Source organism: Triticum dicoccoides, chromosome 2A (assembly GCF_002162155.2).
Source record: "Triticum dicoccoides isolate Atlit2015 ecotype Zavitan chromosome 2A, WEW_v2.0, whole genome shotgun sequence".
In the NCBI taxonomy this organism is placed as follows: Eukaryota; Viridiplantae; Streptophyta; class Magnoliopsida; order Poales; family Poaceae; genus Triticum; species Triticum dicoccoides.
The window spans coordinates 25,842,446-25,860,867 of NC_041382.1; the positions used below are offsets into that span (position 1 = coordinate 25,842,446).

Sequence of the window (18,422 nt, forward strand, 5' to 3'; positions counted from 1 at the left end):
AAGCAGATTGTCAGGGCACAGTGGGGCGAGGAGGAGCTGCTCTGCCTGGAGATTATGAGAGCGCCAAGCCCTCCTGGGCACATGTCGGTCCAATAATGCTAAACGTACAGATAGATACACCCAATTACACACTGACTAGGATTGTTTCTTTCTAACTAATCTCTGCCACCTTGATTTTTAGGGGGTGGGCTCCTTCTCCCCCTTTATCTCCAATAAAAATCCACCTGCCTGTAAAATCCCATAAACCTATGTATGTGTAGTATTACTCGGTCCGGTTCATAGGAAATTGACGAGGGATTGCCCCAGGCCCAATTCCAGCCCTAGAGCTAGCTCTTGTTTTTCCTGGAAAGACGGATAACCCCTGGGCTCTGCATCAAGTGATGCACATAGCCATATTTATTATATGACTCAACAAAAACAAATACATTGACCAGCCCAAAGCCACTTTCCAGACGATCTAAGTCGCTACGCCTACTAGCATGATGATGTGCCCTGGACACGCACCAACACACCATCTAATCCGGTGGTCCCAAGCCGCCCCACAACGAGCCGAGATCACCAACAGGTCTAGCAAACCCTCTATGCGCACCACATGTGCATGCTCCAAATCCGCTATTGTCATCTTCCATCATCCCAACTTCATGAGAGATCCACACATTGAACTTGCCAGGCCCAACTGTCGTCGATGTCATCATGATCCCAGATAGTGTCACCACCTTGCGCGTCCATCAAAACTCGTACGTCGCCGAGACCTCATTGCATCGCGCCGTCGAGACTCACTATCCCCGACGCGGTAGATGCCACACCGCACCACCTCCAGCACCAAGAAACATCCAAGTCCATCGTGCAGACCCTCCATCTCAACGCCCAAGACAGGGACTCCAAGGAGGTGACGACGCCATGGCGGCACGGCCGCCCATTCAAGAGGTACTAGGACTTTCACCCGGGCACAAACGACGGAGGGAGTAGGGGAGTTATCCTCGCCATCACCCCAAGGAGAGGAATGCCGCCTGAAGCATCATTGACTATGTGGCTACCGCCGTCGGCCAAAGGTCTCCCTTGGAAAAGGTATCACCCCAGCACCCACCGGGCCAGCTATCTATACCTTTGAGCACGGATGCCGGAGATCTGGCCAGCTGATGGGGAGAACTACGCACTAGGATGGTCCGCCTCAGATTTGACAAGAGGTGCACGGGGAACCATCTCACGCCACGATCGCCGTCCACCGGACCTCGCTACCCAACCTGCCAAGGAAAACCGTCGACCGATTCGACGAACGTCGACCTGCCGGCAGAAGGACGCTGCCCCCACCAATCAAGGCCTCCGCCTTAGATAACGCCTGGCCATGGGTCACCGCACGGGTGCTGTAATAACCGCGAGCTCTCCATGCAACCTTTTGGAGGCAAAAGCATCATGGTACTGTATATTTGTTGTTATCAACATATTTGAAATTGTCAAGAGAGTTGGTGAAAACAAAATATATATGTTTGATTCATCCGACTAGATATCAGAACAAGATAATTTTGGAAACCTACTATGTATTAGTATGGCTTTAATTTGTAAGCCATGAGAAATGCCCCGCTTCTTAAAAAATTATTCATAAGCATGAAAGTCTAAAAGTCAGTACAACGATCAGTTCAAATCAAGCCACACACTAAAACTGACAAATTGACAATTACTCTCTCCTTTCACTATTATAAGATTTCTTTGATACTTTCAGAAGGACTACATACGGATACGGATTTAAATGAGGCCAGTCCACCCTGCCTTCGATGGCCTTTGGGCCATGGAGGTGTGAAAAATCTCGGCTCTCCAACGGTGGGAGGGACCCAGATCTTGTTTCTACTCGTCGCTAGGCGGTCGATGGACCTAGTTGTAATTTTTACTACTTTACTATTCTTGGTACTGCAAAGATTGATTACGAATATATTACAGATTTCTCCCAAAAAAGTAAAACATTATGTATTTCTCTAAAGTATAAATACATAACCACGTCTATATGAAAGAGGATCCTCTCCCGTTCGGCAGCCTGCCGTTCTACCACTGACATGTGGGCCAGTTAGAAACCTGGCCCACATGTTAGCGGCCCAGCGTCATCTAGCGCACGGCAGAGGAGCCGTGTCCTGTCTATATACATCCTATTCGGGAAAAAAAGTGCTAGAACATCTTACAATAATGAACAGAGAGAGTAGCACTTAGTAAAATACAGAAAATACTAATATTTTCCCCAAGTCGTAGTGTACAATGGGCAAATCGCCTGTCACCGTGCATGCTTCTGTGTTTGGGCAAGAATTCTGACCAGGAATTCTTGATTGCTGCATCTGCAGACAAGGAACTAGCTTGGCAAATGCCAACGAATTAGACTACTACTGGTCTAATTTGACAAAACTTGGCAATCATTTCCATTTTTATACTAGTACTCCCTCCGTAAACTTTAGTAATCTATAAACGCTTTTATATTAGTTTACAGATGAAGTAGTTTCCAACTTCCAACAGAATCATACTCCCACTTATTTTGGGACTGAGGGAGTACTACAGAACTTGTGAGCAAATCCACACACTCCACAGCTACATTCCCTGACTCCCGGCGAAGCTGCGGCCTTCCGTATTCAGCCCGGAGGGAGATCATGGGCCAGAGCCACCGCCGACTCTTTCTCGTATCTTTGTCCGTGCTCCTCCTCACAGCCTCGGCCGTCGCCGCCGACAGCACGTTGACGCGGCGGAGTTCCATCGGCGGCGGCCAGAGGTTGGTCTCGCCGGAAGACGTCTTCCAGCTCGGTCTCTTTCCCCTCGCCAACGGCACCAAGTGGTACCTCGGCATATGGTTCACCGTCTCCCCGGCCGCCGTCATCTGGGTCGCCAACCGCGACCGCCCGCTCAACGCCTCGTCCTCCGGCACACTCGAGCTCAGCGGCCGAGGAGACCTCGTGCTCCTCGACGCCGCGAGGGACAACGAGACCGTCTGGTCGTCCAACACCTCGGCCGCGGCGCCGGCAGCGGTCGCGCAGCTCCGAGACAACGGCAACCTGGTGCTGGCGGACGCGGCCGGCGCCGTGGTGTGGCAGAGCTTCGAGCACCCGACCAACACGTTCGTGTCGGAGATGCGCTCCGGGAGGGACCTGAAGACCGGCGCGCTGTGGGCCCTCTCGTCGTGGCGCGGCGCCGACGACCCGTCCCCCGGCGACTTCCGGTACGTGATGGACACCAGCAGCGGCTCGCCGGAGCTGCACGTCTGGAGCAAGGGGCGCAAGACATACCGGACGGGACCCTGGAACGGGGCGTGGTTCAGCGGCATCCCGGAGATGACGACCTTCGAGGACATGTTCGAGTTCCGGTTCACCCACACCGCCGACGAGGTCTCCTACGTTTACCGCGACCGCGCCGGCTCGCCGGTGTCCCGCGTGGTTCTGAACGAGACCGGCGTCATGCAGCGCATGGTCTGGGACCAAGCGGCGGTGACGTGGAGCGTCTTCTGGTCGGGGCCGCGCGACCAGTGCGACCGCTACGGCCTGTGCGGCGCCTTCGGCGTCTGCAACGTGGTGGACGCCGTGGTGTGCGGCTGCGTCCGAGGGTTCCGGCCCAGCTCGCCGGCGGAGTGGCGCATGCGGAACGCGTCCAGCGGGTGCGCCCGCAGCACGCAGCTACAGTGCGGCGCGGGGGGTGGTGATGGGTTCTATACCCTGCGCGGCGTGAAGCTGCCGGAGACGCGCGGCAGCAGCGTGGACGCCGGGGCCTCGATTGACGAAGGTGCCTGTCCAACTGTTCGTGCACGGCGTACGCCGCGCCAGATATCCGTGGTGGCAACGGCGGGAGCGGGTGCATACAGTGGTTCGGCGAGCTGATGGACACCCGGTTCGTCGACGGCGGGCAGGATCTCTTCATCAGGCTGGCAATGTCTGACCTAGGTAAATACTCTAGTTTGCATGGGTCAATTCTTTTCAGTTCGAGAGATAAGTTTGAATGCCCGATAAAAATTGAATTTCCTTGCGCCCTAGAACCAAATAATTTGGCCAAAGTGATGTGTTCCAACTTCCGAGTTAATGGTATCATGTTTGCTATTAAGTTGGGCGCCTGAATTTTTTCGCCGCGCCAGTTGAATCCGGTGAAAAGAGGATGCGCAACCCTGAGGCGGAGTTTAGGGCGCCATGGCAAGGCCTCCGAGGGGAACAATCTGGAGCCGTGGGCGACACGGCAGTGGCGTCCTGAGTGGAGTGGAGTCAGAGGTTTAACGGGTTCAGGGTTGGGGTGGGATAGCCACCCTCAATTATGTTGTCACAGACTCATAGTGCCCATTATTTTATGGGCAATGCTACACCTACGAATGGTTTAACGTAATCGTTACATAATTAGATAGCTGGCAGGTTATGATTAGGGTTAGAGAGAAGGCGGCCCCACCCCGCTTAAAATGGGGGGGGGGGGGAGAGAAGTATTGATGGAAGGTTACGTAAGAGATTTACGTTAGTCTATGTAGGTGTAGGATTATCCTTATTTTATCTGTCTAGATTTATTTTTTCTAAACACAGTACAATCACAGACACTCATATATACTCATCTATTTGAATACACATGCACAATCTATCCCTATAAATTTAACCTTCGAAATTTTGAGGCCAGCACAATATCTTAAGATTGATGAAGTCAGCACCGCTCATCACATGGACGTTCTAAATTATTGCTCTTCCATGCTCTTGTTTGACTTTGCTTCTTCCCCTGCCAACCAGTTCCAACCATGGAATAGAAAATAGGCAGCTGGAGGTTGGTATTTCATCACTCTGCACAAAATAATTTGATTCAGAGAGAGAGAGAGAGAGAGAGAGAGAAACATATGAATAACCCCAAAATTTCAGGTCCACGACTCATCGGACATACGCAGTACTCTCTTATATAATCACCCAGTTGCATGCATAAAACAAACCAGTCCTCATATTCCACCTCACCAAGCTTGACTTCAACCACCGATTAGACATTAACAATTAATGTTGAAACTGAAGTCAGACTTGTGTCCATGCACAGAATTCTATTTTCAATAAATCACTGGTGTGTCCTTGTCGATCGCCTACCAGGACAAACATATTAAGCTCACACATTACGATCGATGCACCTACTAATAGTGGGTTACTAGCTAGTACATACATAATAAATCCCACAATTTTTCGACGATGCTGACAGTGCACCTGCATCTTAATTCAGAAACAGCCAAGAGCAAGAAGTTTCTCACTGTCATCGCAGTGGTGATAGCAGGGTTTGCATTGCTTCTGCTCTCACTTGGCCTCCTGATCTGGAGAAAGGTCCAGCAGCCCAGGACGGATGGTTAGTCAGAGGGTCCTTGGTGCAATATGCCTTTCAGGAAGATGATCTTCTGATACTATCATCTGATTGCTGACGCCCTTTTTGCAGTCGCCATGTTTGATGACATCATGAGGGGCGAGTGTCCGACGTACCACCTCGAAACCATGAGGTCTGCCACCGACGGGTTCCGTCCCAAGAACGAGATCGGGCGTGGTGGCTTCGGCATTGTGTACAAGGTGATACAGTGGTGCTTTGTGCATTGCAATCGTATTACAATCCGTGTACCATGTCAAGTTGATCGTTCGATCAACTCATCGCTTATTGGAGAGATTAAATATTTTATGTCCCTCCGTGATTCTTGTATTACTTATGTAAATCGTAACCAAAATAAGGTTAGTGGTAGCATCGCTAAATTTGCTTGTTCTGAAGGTAGAACCATGACTTGGTTTGGTTCAGGTCCTTCGATTGCTATGGATCTAGCTACGATTGATTGTAAGGTCCTTGTGAGTTGAGTAATACAGTATTTCACCCGCAAAAAATAAAAATAAAAATCAGAACTGTGGTCGATCCTATAAGCAGCAGTTGGATAAGAGTAGCTATTCCTGTAGTACTTGTGTGGAAAATTGGTGTCTGACTAACTCAAATGAATTTCTTAGGGTCAAATGCCAGATGGCCAGGAAGTTGCAGTGAAGAGGCTGTCGGCGGAGAACCGAGTGCAAGGCCTGAAAGAGTTCAAGAACGAGGTGGACCTGATCGCCAAGCTGCAGCACCGCAACCTCGTACGTCTTCTCGGCTGCTGCATCCACTGCTCTGATAGGATACTGGTCTACGAGTACATGAGCAACAAGAGCTTGGACACCTTTATTTTCAGTAAGTACGACGTTTCACTCACAGCAAAACAATTACCATTTCTGCTCGAGAAATTGCTACACTCAATTCTGTGAATTTGCCAACAGATCCAACGAGGCGCGCCACTTTGAGCTGGAAGACCAGGATGGACATCATCCTCGGGGTTGCCAGAGGGCTTGTCTACCTTCACCAGGACTCAAGGCACACGATGATCCATCGAGATCTCAAGGCGGCCAATGTTCTCCTTAATGAGGAGATGGTCGCCAAGATATCGGATTTTGGAATTGCGAAGCTGTTCAGCAGCAGCGGAGACAACAGTCAGGACTCCACCGTCACGGAAAGGATTGTTGGGACATAGTAAGATCTGCAACTTTGCATCACACACCAATGGTCAAGTACTATAATTTACCTCGACTTTTCATTTTGATAGCCAGCTTTTCTTACGGTTTTTTTATGGTGTCATGTGATGGCAGTGGTTACATGTCACCGGAGTATGCGATGGACGGCATTGTATCATTCATGCAGGACGTGTACAGCTTCGGTGTGCTGTTGCTGGAGATCGTCAGTGGCAGGAGGAACCAACGAAGTTTCAACCTCCAAAGGCGCTCAAACCTAAAGGACAGAACACAACCAAAAGATTGCAACAAAGCTAAAGAACATAAATAATCAAGCAAATATATGCAACAACACACTTGTTGTGCGTGGAATTGATTCCGAAGACATGATACAACTTTGGTTGCCAATTCGAGTTTCCTCATTGTGCTACCCAGTAGTTCAGTTCATAAGCGGTGTCTCTGGCTCAAGACGATCTCTGTTTTTGTTTCAAATTTGCAGCAGGTTTTAAGGGGTTATGATAGGAAACCACAGAGAAACATGCTAAAGAAATTTGATCTCCTAAGGTGAACCCAGAACCATTCCTGTTGAAATACTATGTTATAGACATGACTAAATCAGATGACTAGATGAGTGTAATGCTATCATATTGTTAGATATTCCTATCAGAACACTATCCCAAAAGACCAATCTAATAGGAATAGGAGAAATAATACACCTAACACATATCACTTATTTATTGTATTATACCTAGTTCAACATTCAGAAAACAAGCATTTTAGAAGTAAACAAAAGGAACTTGCTTACAGTTAACAAGGCGCGGATGAGAGCCCCAGATGGTCGATAGGAACGAGATTTTCCTTCATGTTTAGGTGAAATGTGTGCCGAAAAAGACTCTCTTTGAGCCTATGAGGAAGAACCACCGACAAATCATCATCAAACTTGGAGTTGGCCATTAGATTGCCCGATTTGTCAATAAAACAAATGGCCAAAACAGCTGACAACCACTTCTCTCTCCTCAGAAACCACCTTTGCCCACCTTTGCTCCTGGAAGCGCCTAATGTCCATTACTGGCAGATTGATTCAGTTCTAAAACGCCCAAATGTCATGCTGAGGATCCTGAAGCATGAAGATGCTCATCCCCGTCATGCCGTCCTTGCTGGTGGACACAGCAAGCTTGCCACCCATGTCAAACAAGTGCATAACATGGCGGGGGTTCGCCGCCGGCGGGATCATGTGCCGGAACGTCTCGGCCACGGTGTCGAACACCAGTATCTTGTGGTAGCGGACACCGAACAATTTTCTTCAGTGAGGTGCAGGCTGCCATTGAGAAGGACTGCTGCCCAGATATGTCCGGTCCTCCCCTCGCCTGCCAAGCCCGGGGAACCTGAAGACTGGCCTGAACATGGCGTCCCGGGCTCCCGGCCGTGGAGGGCGCGGAGGCGGGGCCGCGGGGGCAGAGGTGCTCACCGTAGGAGCTGGGAGCTCCGGCTGGCGGCCGTGGTGGTCGAGGAGGAACGCGGGGTCGGAGGCGAGGCGGCGCCAGGAGCGGCAGACGGCGCACACATTTGGGCGGGAGGCGGGCCAGGATCTCCTGCAGGATGACTTCCGGGGAACTGGCGGTTCTGTCCGGCCTGACCCTGCTCCATCTTCTCGGCGCGGTCGCCCGTCCGGCTTCTTCCTCGGCGGTGATGCGAGGCCCGGAGAAGAGCGGCATCGGTGACGGTGAGGTCAGGGTTGCGGCTGGTACGGCGAGCGGAGCGGCCGGCAATGGGGAGGACGAGCGGCGGCATGGATTGTCTCCGACCCACGGGCCACCACCAGTCAACTGGAGACGTCGTGTACTACCAAGCCCAACAGTACGACACCAGAGCACACGATGGAATGGTGGCCCACAAGAATAGTAGACTATGCGGGCAGCCCAGCCTCGTGTCGAGAGGTGGATCGCTCCTGGTGAGAATTCGGCAAACATAAATGTTGATGGAGGACTTTCACGCAATGGATGCATGGGCGCAGCTGCAGCTGCTTGTCGAGACAAGGATGACAAGTATCTAGGAGCCTCGGCAACGATCTTTGAAGGACTAGTTGATGCACCCAGTCTGGAAGCTTGTGCATGCAATGAAGCCCTCTTCCTCGCAAAGGATCTCAACGTATAACATTTGATAATAGCTTCAGATTGTATGCAGGTTGTCTTGAATATCAACCAGGGTGCGCAATCATCTTATTCCTTGATTCTAGATGAGATTAGAGAAAGAGTAAAGAATTTTGTTAAAGTTACTTTTCGGTTTGAGGTTAGGGAAGCGAATTATGAAGCTCATGCCTTGTCAAAGGCAGCTTCGTCGCTTTCGGAAGGTCGCCACATGTGGCTAGGGATCCCCAAACATTATTTGTATTCCGGATGTTTTGAACAATGAATAAAATCCCTAGTTCCCCTAAAAAAAGTTAGTAGACGGGGAGCAAGTAATCAAAGAGCGCTTGTTCGAGAGCCTCTCAAAGGTCACTTGATGTGAGGTTGATTGAGAGCGCGCTATTTGACGTGCTCTCAGCCGTCGCCACGTGTTAAGTTCTGGTGTTCCCTCCGATATTCTTTCTTTAAAAAAAATTCCGCACGTGTTTTTGGATTTTTAGATGTTTTTTTAAGGAATTGTTCGATTTTATTATTTTTCATGGGTCTTTCTTAGCTTTTGGACAAAAAAATTAAACAAACTTTTGCGCGAAAAAATGTGTTTTCTTTTTTTCCTTCCACAAGAGGCACGTGTTTACTTCCATCGGAAACGAAAAAAACATGTTTCCTTTCCTTTCGCGAGAGGCACGGGTTTGCTTCCGCGTTAGAAACGAAAAAACGCATTTTTATTTTTTTCCTTCCGTGAGAGGCACGGGTTTGCTTCCGCGTCGGAAACGAAAAAACACATTTTTATTTTTTCCTTCCGTGAGAGGCACGGGTTTGCTTCCGTGAGAGGCACGGTCGTGCCTCTTTCGGAAAGAAAAAAACATGTGCTCTGGTTTTTGGTCCGGTTTTTTCTTGAAAAAAAAAGATCGTCAAAACCAATCAACGTGGGATTTAGTTTTGAAGATCTCGACGTGGGAAATCCAAGGGTTCAAGATTTGGACGCATGGTTTAAGAGATAAAACATTTTGAATAAATGGATCTACGAAAAAAGAAAAAACTCCAGGTTGCGACAAGTGCTGCACATGCAGAGCGCCACTTGGAGGTGGGAGTGACCTTTGTAAATAGTGCTTCAAGTTATTTCGTACTAAACATAGCGTCAGCCCCTTGGCAGACTTCAAGCCCCTCATGCTCCAGAGCAAGTAATCACGGAGTACTCCTTCGGGAATCCACGCAAGGGTCACCTGGGGTGGGCTGGGAGCACGCCACTTGTCGTGGTCTTCTCCGCCACCACATGTCGTGCTCTGGGCACACCCTTTGGATATATTTTTTATTTTTCTGTACACGTTTTTAGCTTTTAGATGATTTATTTTGGTTTTCCCCTGTTTTTTTATGATTTGGACCAAAAAATAATTTTCCAAAAAAGTTGTGCGAAAAAACACATTTTTTTGATCCGCGAGAGGCACATATTTACTTCTTGTGAAGGCACGGATTTTCTTCCAAGTGTGGTACGGTCATACCTCTCGGAAAGAGAAAAAACATGTTTTTTTCTTTCGCAAGAGGCAAAAAATTACTTCTCATGGAGGCACGGATTTGCTTCCATGAGAGGCACGGTCGTGCCTCTAGGAAAGTAGAAGAAACGTCATTTTTTTTCCTTCGAAGAGGGGCACAAATTTACTTCTCGTGGATGCATGGATTTGCTTCCGCGAGAGGCACGGACGTGCCTCTAGGAAAAAATGTCATTTGCTTCCTTCTGCAAGAGGCACATATTTACTTCTCGTGGAGGCATGGATTTGCTTCCGCAAGAGGCACGATCGTGCCTCTCAAAAAGGAAAAAACATTCTACTGGTTCCTTTTTTGTGAAAAAAAAAGTTCATCGAAACCTATCAATATGAGATCTAGTTTTGAATCTCGAAGAGAGGAATTCAACGGTGAAAACAATTCGATATTTGGATGCACGGTTTGAGAGATAAAATGTTTTGAATAAAAAATCTATGAAAAAAGGGAACTCCCGGATTGTGATAAGTGGCACACATGCAATGTGACACTTTTTGGAACCTGGGAGGTGGGAGTGACCTTTGCACTCATGCTCTATTTGAATGCTGATATTCAAGGCGTTGTAATCGAATTGGCCCCAATATCAAATATCCCCGAATTAGATGTTGACATTGCACCCAAATTCTGGTGTTTGGATGTTCACATAATTGACTCTTGCAATTTGCATGCGAGGCTGAATTCCAAAGCTTCCTTGGATGGTCATTCTATACATTGAAATTGCTCATAGGATGAACATTGTACTATTTTGATGTAATTTTTGAACCAAATTCTATGCATTACCTGAATATTTTTTGAATGGTTACATTTCAAGGATATAACAAGAGCACTTATATAATGGCGGCACTTACACATATAAAATATTACTTGAACAAAAAAGGGCTTCACTAGCACTTATACAATAACAACTTTTTCTTCCACAACCAAATACACACTATCACGAGGTGCTCTCTGTGAGATAAAGTATGCCATCTCGAGAACTACACAATAATTAAGTAATTATGCATCAATTTGTACAACATATCAATCAATAAATTGTGTATTCAATCAAGCATTGGAATGACCGAAAGCAAAGTTTGTATCAACATCACACATCTAACAGACCAACATCACACACAAACCAAATCAAATACTTCCGATCCGCATGCTGGAGCATGGAGTAGAATGAAAGCAAAAGATAAAAGAAGTATAATAATTTATGGCCATATGGAATAGTACTTCTCATCATCTCCTTCTTCTTCTAGCATCCTCCAGGCACCATAATCCTCTTGCATTCTAAAGAAAGGAAGTTGACAAATGTTCTCCTGAAAGCGAAAGGGAGTAATACGCATGCGGTTGTCTTCATCTTCATTGCACTCCATCTTTCCAAGAAACTTACCACTAATGTCACAATGCAGAAAACATCCAGGAAACTCGATCAACATCTCATGCCCATTGAGTGTAGCAATCTTGCGTAGAGTTCTCTTCCTTAAACTAAGTGGTGGTGATGCCTTCAATGTCATCAAGTCGATATGGTACATTAAGGTCCAAACATCGGCTTTGTAGTCATGCATAACATAAATATCTAAAATGATGCCATCATGACTGCCGCACATAGAAAGCACATCGTCCAACTCCAACAATGAAATCCAATGGTACTGACCGGGAGGACGATACAAACACGAAAATGTCTCACTCATGGTGTCGAACACCAATATGTTGTTGGATCCATATGTACTATAATGCCTTCCGAATACCCAATGAAGGTTGCAACGGTAGAGGATCGATGTATTGTAAGAACATGTGAAACCATCCATCATCTCTTCTTGCAATGGTGGTTGTTCAATAGGCCTTCGCTCGTTGGCTCCCACTGTGATGATGTAGAAACCAAATGTAGTGAAAAGATCTGCATTCATTGTACAGATCGAGTAATGTATGTGATATCCTCCAGATGGTCGATGCTTGTAGAAGCAAGCAACGCGAGTTCTTGTAATCGACATATCATGTTCATGAAGCAGTGGTAGAGGAGCACGTTGGCGGGTAATTCGATTGCATACGGAAAAAATCCCCTCCTCATGATGGAAGGAGATGACGAGGAGGCCATCACAAGAAGCATGGATCACCAAGTTGTCTTTGTAGGGGTTGGGGCGTAGGATGGTCCGACGAGAAAGCTCGTGATTGGTGGCATCAGTACTAGTATCACAAAATGCAAAGAGATGACGATCAAACACTTCTCCAGTACGCTTGATATGCTCCATGTTTGGGAGTGATGGCTGGTGGTTGTGGTGAGCGAGCAGGAATTTTTCGGCGGAAGTGTCATGATGCCAAGACTTGCGGACAATCCGACATCGGAGGATGTCCTCTGCCGGTGGCCTCACTAGTATCTCTTCAATGATGATTGATTCAGGCAAGTCATTGACAATAGTCTTGTCGCCGGTGCTCTGCATGGTGGCTGATTGTTGGTGTTTTGTCTGAAAAGAGGTAAAGGTTAATACTAATGAGGTAGCTGAGAAGTGTGGTACTTACCAAAAATATATATTTTATTTAGTATTTAAAAAAACAGTGAAAGCATTGAAGTGCACATAAATTTGAGACAAATTCAAACACGCTTAAACGATCTATGAAATTTCTTTGATCTTTGATTTGAATTGAGTTAATGATAATACAAAAACTATGCGAGCTAGTCAAAGTGAAAACAAAAATATTAAAATTTGGGAAATGTCCGCCAAACTAATAGATTCAACAACCCATGGTGGAGCACCTCGGCAAATTGACTTCTTAGGAAAGTAAGTAAGCTCCGAAAAGGACACATAGAAGTGAGATAGTTTATGCCTTTTATGGTACATATGGAGGAGGAAGATAGTGTAGAAAATGACTTTGGAGTCATCGTAATGGCTACATGATTATTTTGTGTTGTATCTAGAGCAAGGATTTCGTTTTTCATTTGTGAATTTTTTCACGTATGAACAAGATGTCCGAAATTCGGTCATTTATTAAAATTCGTATGAAATAACAAAATCAAAATTTTGAATTTTGAAAAATATGGCTGAAAATTAAACAAAATTTGAGTGAAAAACTGAAACCACACGTTGCTACCCAGATAGTTGGTGACTAATTCCAAAAAGAATATGTGAACTATTCTGAAGTAGAAGAATGGAAGATCTGACATAAATAAAATATTATCAAATGAAAGGAACTTCAAGAAACTAGAATATCTAGGCAGGCAAATCACAGCGGGCACAAAATCTGAAATTCAACTAACTTCTAACAACGATTTCCTTCCATGTTGTTCCTGCTCCATGCCCTACCACTGTCAACATGTTCGCCTCGTGCAAGGTTATGGATGCGGGGGGGGGGGGGTGAGCACTGGTAGAAAAAGGGCCTACAGTCCCGGTTCCTGAACCGGGACTAAAGTGTCGGTACTAATGCCCCGACCCTTTAGTCCCGGTTCAATCCAGAATCGGGACTAAAGGGCACGGCCACGTGGAGCTCCACCTTTAGTCCCGGTTGGTAACACCAACCGGGACTAAAGGAAATTTTATGATATTTTTTTGAAATTTTTTTTTGAATTTTTTTTTTGATTTTCAAATTTCTGAATTATTTTAACCTCTAGTCTGTAATCACCACCCCTCATCACTTCTCAATTTATCCTCTAATCACCCCTCATCATTCCAAATCATCTAACTTCCCGAACGGTCACCCATACTCCCACTCCCCCAGCCTGAGCACGCTTAACTTCCGGGTTCTATTCTCCCTCGCTCCAAGTCTGCACTTGTTGTTTTCCTGACAATAGTAAGATGTCAATCCTATTAACCTTCAGGAATTTTGCTTGAGCATGAAGTGACACATTTCACTGTTTGAGTTTGAAACTATTATTTTAAAAAACAATAATTATTTAGTAACACTAATATTTCTTGAATAATTAGTTTGACCATTGTTTGACCATAGTTTGACCACAGTTTGACCAGATTTGACCAAAATTGAAATAACTAAAATAATTATTTAGTAACACTAATATTCTAGAATAATTAGTTTGACCATTGTTTGACCACAGTATGCCCACTGTTTGAATATTTTTCGATTTTTTCCACTCTAGATCTTAAAAGCCTCGTAACTTTTTTTCTATTAGGTTTTTGAGGATTTTGCAAATGTTTAACGGGGTTCCCCCGGTTAAATTCCGATGTCACTTTTCGAGTAGATGATTTTTCATATAAAGAACTTTTTCATCCGAATTAGTATGCAAAAGTTATGCCCATTTTTACAAATTTCAGAGAGATTTTGCAAATAAAGTCAAAATTCACATTTGCAAATTTTCCCAACAACTAGACCACATATCACATGAGAAACTTATTTTCTTTTATTTTTTTTGACATTTCCATCATTTTCTTTTATTTTTTAAAGACTGAAAAGGCGATCCAGGGGGGTAGAGTTTGAAAATGGGACCTTTAGTACCGGTTCGTGGCACGAACCGGGACTAAAGGTCTCAACCCCATTAGTCCCGGTTCGTGCCTCAAACCAGGACTAAAGGTCTAATCTTTAGTTTAGTCCCGGTTTGAGGCACGAACCGGGACTAAAGGTCATCGCACCCTTTAGTCCCGGTTCATGTCTTAAACCGGGACTAAAGGGCCCGAGTGAACCGGGACTAATGCCTTAGCCGCACGAACCGGGACCAATGCTCACATTAGTCCCGGTTCGTGACTGAACCGGGACTAATGTGAATATTGCCCCATGACCATATCCCTATTTTCTACTAGTGGAGGCGGGACCTGGATTACCCTGGCAAAGCTGCGTGGAACGCCTTCCGTAGCGAGCCGCATCTGCCTATGCGCAGTGGCGGCGCTGAATAGAGAGGATGAGTGGGGGTGAGGGTGAAGGAAATATGCCCTAGAGGCAATAATAAAGTTATTATTTATTTCCTTATTTCATGATAAATGTTTATTATTCATGCTAGAATTGTATTAACCGGAAACATAATACATGTGTGAATACATAGACAAACAGAGTGTCACTAGTATGCCTCTACTTGACTAGCTCGTTAATCAAAGATGGTTATGTTTCCTAACCATGGACAAAGAGTTGTTATTTGATTAACGAGATCACATCATTAGTTGAATGATCTGATTGACATGACCCATTCCATTAGCTTAGCACCCCGATCGTTTAGTATGTTGCTATTGCTTTCTTCATGACTTATACATGTTCCTATGACTATGAGATTATGAAACTCCCGTTTGCCGGAGGAACACTTTGTGTGCTACCAAACGTCACAACGTAAATGGGTGATTATAAAGGAGCTCTACAGGTGTCTCCAAAGGTAGATGTTGGGTTGGCGTATTTTGAGATTAGGATTTGTCACTCCGATTGGCGGAGAGGTATCTCTGGGCCCTCTCGGTAATACACATCACATAAGCCTTGCAAGCATTGCAACCAATGAGTTAGTTGCGAGATGATGTATTACAGAACGAGTAAAGAGACTTGTCGGTAACGAGATTGAACTAGGTATTGGATACCGACGATCGAATCTCGGGCAAGTAACATACCGATGACAAAGGGAACAACGTATGTTGTTATGCGGTCTGACTGATAAAGATCTTTGTAGAATATGTAGGAGACAATATGGGCATCCAGGTCCCGCTATTGGTTATTGACCGGAGATTTGTCTCAGTCATGTCTACATTGTTCTCGAACTGTAGGGTCCGCACGCTTAACGTTACGATGACAGTTATTATGAGTTTATGCATTTTGATGTACCGAAGTTAGTTCGGAGTCCGGATGTGATCACGGACATGACGAGGAGTCTTGAAATGGTCGAGACATAAACATTGATATATTGGAAGCCTATGTTTGGATATCGGAAGTGTTCCGGGTGAAATCGGGATTTTACCGGAGTACCGGGAGGTTACCGGAACCCCCCGGGAGCCATATGGGCCTTAGTGGGCTTTAGTGGAAAGGTGAAAGGGGCAGCCCAAGGTGGGCTGCGCGCCTCCCCCCTCCCCTAGTCCTATTAGGACAAGGAGAGGTGGCCGGCCCCCCTCTCTCTCTCTCTTTCCCCCTTGGGGAATCCTAGTCCAACTAGGATTGGGGGGGGGGGGTAGTCCTACTCCCGGTAGGAGTAGGACTCCTCCTGTGCCCTCCTCCTGACCGGCCACACCCTCCCCCTTGGCTCCTTTATATACGGAGGCAGGGGGCACCTCTAGACACACAAGTTGATCATTGAGATCGTTCCTTAGCCGTGTGCGGTGCCCCCTGCCACCATATTCCACCTCGATCATATTGTTGTAATGCTTAGGCGAAGCCCTGCGTCGGTAGAACATCAAGATCGTCATCACGCCGTCGTGCTGACGGAACTCCTCCCCGAAGCTTTGCTGGATCGGAGCCCGGGGATCGTCATCGAGCTGTACGTGTGCTAAGAACTCGGAGGTGCCGGAGTAACGGTGCTTAGATTGGTCGGATCGGGAAGACGTACAACTACTTCCTCTACGTTGCGTCAACGCTTCCGCAGTCGGTCTGCGTGGGTACGTAGACAACACTCTCCCCTCTCGTTGCTATGCATCACCATGATCTTCAGTGTGCATAGGAATTTTTTTGAAATTACTACGAAACCCAACAGAGGGAGTCCTGGATTAGGGGGTATCCGGACAGCCGGACTATATCCTTTGGCCGGACTGTTGGATTATGAAGATACAAGATTGAAGACTTCGTCTCGTGTCCGGAGGGGACTCTCCTTGGCATGGAAGGCAAGCTTCGCGATACGGATATGTAGATCTCCTCCCTTTGTAACCGACTCTGTGTAACCCTAGCACCCTCCGCTGTCTATATAAACCGGTGGGTTTAGTCCGTAGGACAACAACAATCTTACCATAGGCTAGCTTCTAGGGTTTAGCCTCTACGATCTTGTGGTAGATCAACTCTTGTACTACTCATATCATCAAGATCAGTCAAGCAGGAAGTAGGGTATTACCTCCATAGAGAGGGCCCGAACCTGGGTAAACATCGTGTCCACTGCCTCCTGTTACCATCCGCCTTAGACACACAGTTCGGGAACCCTACCCGAGATCTGCCGGTTTTGACACCGACATTGGTGCTTTCATTGAGAGTTCCACTGTGCCGTCACCGTAAGGAAGGATGCCTCATCTCGTTGTCAAGGACAGTGTCACCTCTAGGGGAGCCCTGGCTGTCGGCCAAACTCTCCGGCTAGGCGGTTTCGTCATGACCGCCCGTTCGGCTGCTGCGCCGACGATGACTTCTCTGGTCATCGAAAACAGCCTCCACGTCAGCTCGGAACTTGCCGAGCAGATGGATCCAATAGAGCTCTCCTCCCTAAACGAGCTCTTGGATCGCATCGCCGCTTTGGGAGTCGCTACGGACTATGATCGGATTGGGCTTAAACCTGACCAAAGGGAGATTAACTCTTCGCCGGTGACCCATCAGGTAGTGTTGGTGGAGGAACAATGCGGCAATTCTTCCTCTATCTTGAGGACAAACTATGTCCGGATTCCAGAGCTCTCCGAGCCGAATACCCGTCTACGGAAGGACATCGCCCAAGCCTCGAACCTAGAATCAGGCAGTGGGCCAGACCTATCGGGCGACATCCCGGAGCCCGACCTTCCAAGATCGGAAACTCCCATGCCCCTAGGTCTCAGATCGGGTCAGGGGCCAGACTCAAATCCGCCCACCCACCCAGATACAGGCGATCTCTCCCACATTAGACAGGAGCCCCAGGAAACAGTACATCACTATTGGGCCAGATTCCTCCTTGTAATGAACAAGGTCAAGGACTGTGGCGAGGAAGATGCAATCTCATTCTTATGCAATAATTGCACGGACAAAGGAATCCTTAATGCCATAAACCGCCAGAACATAGCACACTTCGCTGACTTGGCGGCCATAGTACGGAAGTACTGTGCGATGGAAAGTGCCTGGAAAACCGAAATAAAATTTTGGGATATATCCGGCTCTGACTAAACACCCAGTCCGAATTAAAAGGGTGCATCCTCGTAGGTCACCCGATTCAATTGCAAAAAAGCAAAAGCCCACTACAGGGCATGGAACCGTATTGGAGGGATGGCTTAACGGACCCTACAAAGCAGCCTCCATCGGGGCACAGTTAAACCCCACCGTGGACGCCGCACTACGGGAGTTCCTGCGTGAGAACTGGGATATATTTTCCTGGCACCCATCAGATATGCCAGGAATCCCACGCAGGCTGGCCGAACACAGCCTTAACATTCTAAAAGGATTCAAGCCGGTCAAGCAGACTCTTCGGCATTTCTCTGAATCTAAGCGACGAGCTATGGGAGAGGAGCTAGCC

General features: G+C 47.0%; 1 pseudogene; it reads left to right on the forward strand.

The window, feature by feature from the left end:
- The first annotated feature begins 2,553 nt into the window (after positions 1-2,553).
- On the forward strand, positions 2,554-7,033 carry LOC119352923 (annotated as a pseudogene).
- Positions 7,034-18,422: the final 11,389 nt, after the last annotated feature.